At 44.8% G+C, this 7,226-nt stretch overlaps 1 long non-coding RNA gene across 1 annotated transcript; it reads left to right on the top strand.

Moving 5' to 3' along the window:
- The first annotated feature begins 87 nt into the window (after positions 1–87).
- LOC120410362 lies at positions 88–910 on the top strand. The gene is made up of 2 exons (XR_005602439.1): positions 88–209; positions 302–910. It is a non-coding gene; the product is annotated as an uncharacterized LOC120410362 (long non-coding RNA).
- The last annotated feature ends 6,316 nt before the right edge of the window (positions 911–7,226 follow it).

Raw genomic sequence — 7,226 nt, 5'->3', positions numbered from 1 at the left:
TTCTCCGCCCTGCCCACACCTCCGGCCCCGCCGCCGCCAGCGCTCGCATCCCCTTTCCTTTCCCGTTCCCGGGTTGCGGCACCGCGCCTTGCGGGGCTCGCTCCGCACTACGGCCCCTCTCCATTGACCGCCCTTCCCGGGCGGGGGCGGCTGAGCTGCGCCAGGCAAGGTTGAGGTCGCACATCAGGAGGAATTCCTTCCCGAAAAGGGTAATTAGGCATTGGAATGGGCTGCCGGAGCTGTTTAAGGAAAGGCTGGCTGTGGTGCGATGGCCTGGTTGACAGGGTGGTGTTGGGCATAGGTTGGCCTCGATGATGCCAGAGGTGTTTTCCAGCCCCGGTGACTCCGTGGTTCCCGCAGCGAGCCCCGCAGCTCGGGGCCGGAGGGCGGGTGAGTGGCGGTGCCCTGGCCGGAGCGGGGCCGGCCCGAGCAGCCCCCGCTGCCCCTGGCCAGGCGAGCCAGGAATTGGCTCATTCCCTGCTCTGCCACCGGGCAGCCCCCGCTGTCCCTGGCCAGGTGAGCCTGCGGGCTGCAGGAATTGGGTTATTGCTGCTTCGTTCCCCGCTCTGCGGGCAGGAGCGGATCCGCCACCGCACAGCCCCGTAGGATGAATGCGTGGCATCGGGCCGGCCCCTGCTGGGCTCTGCTCCCTGAACTCCAGGGCTCTTGGACAGCGCTCCAGAGGGACGTGCCCGGAGTCCGAAGGCTGTGGGAAGCAGCTGAACCCGGGCAGGCAGGGCAGCGTGGCACCGAGCCCAGCGCCATCCCCACACCCCTCAGACAAGGGACGAAGCTGAAGCAAGACTTGTGGTGTTTCTGTTTACGGTACAAAAATACACATTTAGGTGTTCTCGAGCATCTCCAGCCCGCTCTGCAGTCCTAACGTGAAATAAACGTTTGTCTTCCCGTGTCTGCGTTTTAACGTTTGGTAAATGAACATTGGTTTTATGAGCTTTGGGTCTTGAGAGGTGCCTTTACTGGTCTTGGCATCAACTGTTTTATAGCGATAGCAAGGCAGTGCACTTATAGTGTAATTAAATCTGGTGTGAGTAAAAAGTGAACAGAGATCAGATGTGAGTCTGAATTAATACTTCAGTCTTTAATCATGCAGCAACATAATTATGATTATTTGAAATGGAGTATTTAAGGCAATTCAGTATGAAGTATTGTAAGTTTTCCTAGAGTGTTATAGTTAGTGTCTTCATAATTAGAATATTTTAAAAGTCCTGGTTTGGACTTTCACCTCTCCTTGCAAAACTTCACGTATTTTTGAGACATTCTAGCCTAAGTCAGGTTATTCCTAGGTAACTATTTTTATGGAGTAGCTTTCACTCCCTCACACTCCTTATGACCTATACTGCAGCCTATACAATTGATCCTTACAAGATGTTGATAAGTTAGTCAGGGATAACGTCTCTGTTTTCTAAGTGTGATCAAATGGCTCAGATAAATCTCGGAGTCAGCGTGGACAGGATTTAACAGTCCTTATCTTGTTCTTGATTGGGTTTCTTAAAGAATTATTTTTCTGAAGTGGGTTGTGTTAAGCTCTTTCAGTGTTAAAATTCAAAGCTGGTACAGAATGGAATAAGAGATTCTGATACATTCCTCTCTTTAGAATGACACTAGTCATAACTAATGACTGAAATTTTCCTGAAGTTTCATCAGTGCCAAGGAAAGGAAGATGTTGTCTGTCAAGTTACTGTGGTACCAGAAGTGCCCTTTGGTAAAAATTGCTTCACTTGTTAATTGCCTGCAGCACTGAGGTGAGTGAGGAAGTTCTGACAGTAATGTACCACTGTTAGTGAAATTTGTTCTATGTGAGAAAAGCTTAATGCTACAAAAATAAGATTTGCAAAGTGAGAGCATGCAGTTGTCAGGAAGGCAGATCTCCAAAGGCAGATGGAGTGCAAGGTGAGTTGGAATCACAGAATCCCAGATTGGTTTGGGTTGAAAGAGACCTTAAATTCATCTTGTTCCACCCCCTGCCATGGGCAGGGACACCTTCCACTAGCCCAGCTTGCTCCAAGCCCCATCCAACCTGGCCTTGGACACTTCCAGGGATCCAGGGGCAGCCACAGCTTCTCTGGGCACCCTGTGCCAGGGCCTCACCACCCTCACAGGAAAAAATCTGGTAAAATGCAAAACTATACACTGGCATGTAAATTAACAAACTATAAACATTTCTAGGAATCTTTTGCTGAAAGAGACACAAAAAGAAATTGAACACACTTAAGCTGCGCTAATGGTGTCCAGCTCACCATATTTCTAAGAATATTTACTTGATTTTGTTTTATATTTCCTGTATGATTTAATAGTGGCAGCATGGATTTGCTCTGCAATGTGGTGTTGCTGCTTTTAAGGATGTGAGAAAAGGCTACCAAGTACTTTCCAAGTGCAGGCTGTCCTCCTGCCAAGGCATCAACATGAGGGTTTCGTGTCCAGGGGGCAGCTGTGGTGCAGATGCAGGGCTGTGCTCCCCAGCAGGAGCCCTGATCGGCGCAGTGACTCTGCTGTCATGGCCAGGGGTTCGGGGCCGTGTCCCTTATGCTCAGCACTCCCTACATACATCCAGATACTGTGTTCAGTTTGGGGCTCTCACTCCAGGAAAGGCATTGACAGACTGGAGGAAGGGAAGGCAAGGGAGGGCCCCAGGATGGCTGGGACTGGAGAACTTTCCCTGAGAGGAAAGGCCACGGGAGCAGGGCTTGGTCAGCCTGGGACAGGCAAGGCTTTGGGGACCCTACGCATCCAGCCCCTTCCTGTGAGGTTATTGAGCCAGGCTTCTCTGACCTGCTTTGAGCTGGAGCTTGGACAGGGACCTCCTGAGGGCCCCTCCAGCTCAAGTTATCCCATCATCCTGTGATTCTGCACTCCAGTGCAGACAAGAAAGCCTGGGAGATGGATAATACTGTATTTCAATACAATACAATGCTCTGTGTTGGGAGCATTTTTGTTCTCTGCAGCAGGTAGCAGAACCATGCAGCATGAGAGCTGAGAGAGCTTTCATCAGCTCCTGCTTTCCACTGTTCCTGCTGTAATGGAAACGTTTCTTCTGCTCCTTGCGGCAGCAAAATAATAGTAAAGAAAATTACTCCAGTCAACTGAGACATGTTGTTTCCATGTCGTCCTTCCAGGTAAAATATTTATTACCTGTTAAAGTGATTGAAGGTCACCCATTCACTTCCTTTCAGAAACCAGCATATAGAGGGAAGGAAGAAAAAATACTCACATTTTAAAAATCTGGAGGCAGGGAACTGTAAATAGGAGGCAAAAGGTGGGAAAAATCAGGAGAAAATATCTGTGTTGGTGCATTACTCCACTGTGGTACATTACAGTAAAGAAAGATGAGGGTATAAATAAATGATAGCAAAGGAAAACTAAATGGGCATTGGTAGGATGAGGTAAGGTCTGCCCTAGAAGTAGTAAAATAATCCTTTTCCCATGCTGAGTGTCCCTGGTAGAGCAGGAGGGATGTCTGAGGCATTTACCCTTTGTGCAGGGTACAAAGTGTGTGCAGAGCAGCTTTGCTCAGGATCAACTCAGGTACAATGGGGCAGGAGGAAAAGGCACTGAGGTTGTTCTTCTGAACCAACACTGGCTCAGGACAGATGGCTTTGCTACAGTTTAAGATTTAGAGTCTTTAAAAATAAAGCAGAGCAAGCAAGCTGCGTGATCTTTAATGAAAAATGTTCAGTATTGTGAATGGGAAAGAAGGGAAATTAAACAAGATTGCTCAGCACAGATTGGTATTGTGGTTGTAACTGTGATGTGCCTCTTCCTCCTGCCAGAGCTGTAGCAGTCTGGTGAGAATGCCCAGTGGCAATCAAGGGGAAAAGATCCTTTTCTGGATCGTAAGAGAGCTGCAAGATAATACCCCAGTGATATATCTGCAGAACTTTGCAGACTGGCTTTATTTTGAAGTTTGTAGACAAAATAAGTGAGAGGGAGAGAGTTTGAGCAGATTAACTACTCACAGAGGTAACATGAATAAATGGGAATTGTAACAGAATCCATGTTGCTCGAGGATCAAAATGTACAAATTAGGGATTCTATTGGCTGTAGTCCTCTGAAAAAGAAGTTTGGCATGAGACATTACAGGCTCTTCAGTATTCAGGCCCTGCCATTATTAAGTACTTGTCTTCAAAAAAGTCACTTAAAACCAGTATGTAGCCAGCATTTGGACAGTCAGTGCTGACCCTAGAGGGAAAGATACTGCTAAAAACAGCATTTGGTAAATCCAGAATGAGCTGGGAGTGGCAGAGAAAGGAGCAGGTAGTAAAAGAGTGGATCTCATTTAGGAAGGGTCAAAGACTTATTTTTACCTCTCCAGTGTATCCCAAAAATGTCAATGCACTTGATCCCAATAGAGCATTAATGGAGAAATGGTCTGCTCAGGCAGGGGCATCAAATCTTCCACCTTTGATGGGAACAGTGACAGGCAAAGTTCTTTAATGCAAATTGCTTATAAGAAGGCAGGGAAAAAGCATCTCAAATATCTCAACTCTAAACTTGCAATATAGCCCAAAAGCTTTGGCAGCTTCAGGGACAGCAAGCATTCCAGGGTAGGCACAAGCCGAACAATCCCACAACCACAGCTGGGGAACAGCAGCAGGACGGTGCTATCAGTGATTGGTAGTAACTCAGAAGTGTTTTCATTCAGCTGCAGGGTTCAGAATGTGATTGTATCAGCAAAGTAAAAACACAGATCAAAACTGGCCAAGAATTTGAGGAGTAGCCACAAGATAATATTATCTGTTTCATAAAGTGAAGTTTCAGCCAGTGATCAAAGGGTTTTGCCTGTTTAATAAATGAAGGATAGTTCCAAGTAGCACACCCTCAAATCACAGAAATGGCCATGCAACTGAAAAAGTTTCTGAAATTCACAATCTTCAACATTTCTTGAGGCAAAACACCAAACTCACTTAGACTGAAAAAAAAATGTATTTACAAAATCTGTAGCCTTAGGGCTGATGCTCAGAAACTCACAATGTTTTCAGAGTATTGGTTCTTTGAGAAGACATTATGTCTCCTTAGCTTTGGAAATGTCTCCAAGGCACATTAAGACATTCAGACATTTGACTGAAATAGAAGAGGTGGATAATTAGTTGCATCGTTTGTAAACACATGCTTAATTGGACTTTTGGAGAGGGGTAGCATGCACTTAATGGCTGGTATTAATTCTGCATTTGATATTTATGACAGTGTATTAACAGGTGTAGGGTGACAGAGCATGTAATAATTTAATCAGATAATTAGCTTATTACAAATATTTCCATTTGTTGGGATTTTTATTTTAGGCTTTACCTTTATCCCTTTAAAGCAGTAAGAGCATTAATTCCACTTATCTAAAACATGTTGTTCAGCCACTACAAAACCAAAGGTAATAATTGTTTCTGCTTGCATGTGCTGCCAGAGAAAACCAGAGCTGAGGAGACAACGGCTGTTTGCCCAAAGTGCCACCTTTGTGCCAGTGTTCAGAGCTACCCACGTACCCCAACACAGGTGGGACTACACAGACATGAAATATGGCCTCTGTTCCATAGGATGGGAGTAGCACACCTAACACGTGGCTGCCTTGTCCCTCTGGGGTGCTGTGTGTATGGCCTGTCCCCTGTAGCCAATGGATATTCCAAATTCAGGCTGCAAAAGATAAGCTAACTTCTTCCATTCCCAGAAACCCAGGACCTGGAGATAAAGGCAAAAGAGTGGGAACTCATTATAAGTAACTAGGGGAAAGCAACAAAATGTTGCTTCTGTGCTCTGCAAAGGGGGCAGTGAATAACACAGAACCCAGCTTAGGTATCAAACTGCAGCTGGTTTTCCTTGTAACTCCTTGTTTACTACTTTTATCATAGTAAGTGAATTGAGGGGAAAGAAATCTTGTTTTTTACCTTGTTTCCTCAAAATATTGTGCACATCCTTTCAGAAGGGCCTAAGTAGTGTCAGGGCAAAGAAAGCAGAATGCTTCAGCTCTGATGCCTAGCAGAGGTGGTTTGAACTGAAATAGGGACAGGATTAAACCCTTTTTACAACTTTTTCATTTGTCATTCAGCAAACAATGTCCTGCTCTCTGTAGTAAGGAAACAAGGATGATTAAAGCCTGCCAAATGAAGGGAAGCTCTGTACACAGTGTTTTGAAATAGTTTTTGGAGAAATAACTACATAGAAAATGTTGTGAAGATAAAGTCAAAGACTTACGAGGCATGGAAGGTGTTTGTGGGATTAACTACAGGCTGAGACTAACCCACAGCAAAGTTGTCTCTTGCACTGATGAACTTTCATTCATGGTGAAAAAATTGTGCTGTGCAAACAAATTTAACACTGGCTGTTCTCATGCTAGGGCTGTGGGCAATATTTTAAATATGTGCATATTTTAGGTGTGTGACACAAGACAGCACAGCAGCAAGGTTAGAAATAGGAGAGTATTCGGGGGGAGAAGCAATACCTGCACACAACTTCATGGGATCCAACTAGGAGCTGGAGGCTGAGTATAGATGAAAACAGTGCCACTGAGTGTTTCTGTAATGAGGCCTGACTTGTAGCTGATTAATACATATACTGATCTCTAATTAGGTGCAATTAACAGCCTGTACACAACAGCTGCCTGGGTGATATTTAAGATAATTATCTGGTGCCCTCTCGTGGAGCATGAGATAGATACAAGCAGACTTTTTTTTTTCTGCAAGAACAGATTTCTTTTTCTTCCAGTAAACGGCCCAACCAAGAACCTTTGCTGAAATCATGGAAGGTTTATGCTTGCACTGAAAATCACCCAAAAGGTAAATAAGTATGAGGATGACTTAGTCTGTTGTGTTGATCTTTACGAGTAGTGACCAAAAGCATATTTTTAAAGAGACAAGGATAAGGAGAAGGCAAAAAGAGAAGATGGCAGAAGGAGAAAAAAAAGAGGGAAAAAATCCTGGAAAAAAATAATCAGGATACATTTTAGTAATTCTTGGCTTAAGTATCAGTTACAGGAAATGAATGACTACTCCTTCCCTCTTTTTATATCTTATTTTAAAAGATTTCCTGTAGCACAGACTTACCTTGTTTTGTAGCTGGTCAAAGCCTGTGATCCCCAACCTGACTGTTTCCCTGAGTAGAGAAGCTCAGTGGATGATTGTGCCACACTTTCCAGAGGCTACTTAAATTGTGCAAGACTATCCCCTGAGCTGTGTGTTTCAAACATAACTTAGGGAGGTTTGCTTTTAACTCATCTGTTTTTT

This window comes from Corvus cornix, chromosome 8, assembly GCF_000738735.6.
Source record: "Corvus cornix cornix isolate S_Up_H32 chromosome 8, ASM73873v5, whole genome shotgun sequence".
In the NCBI taxonomy this organism is placed as follows: domain Eukaryota; kingdom Metazoa; phylum Chordata; class Aves; order Passeriformes; family Corvidae; genus Corvus; species Corvus cornix.
This window is presented reverse-complemented; position numbering and strand designations above follow the sequence as displayed.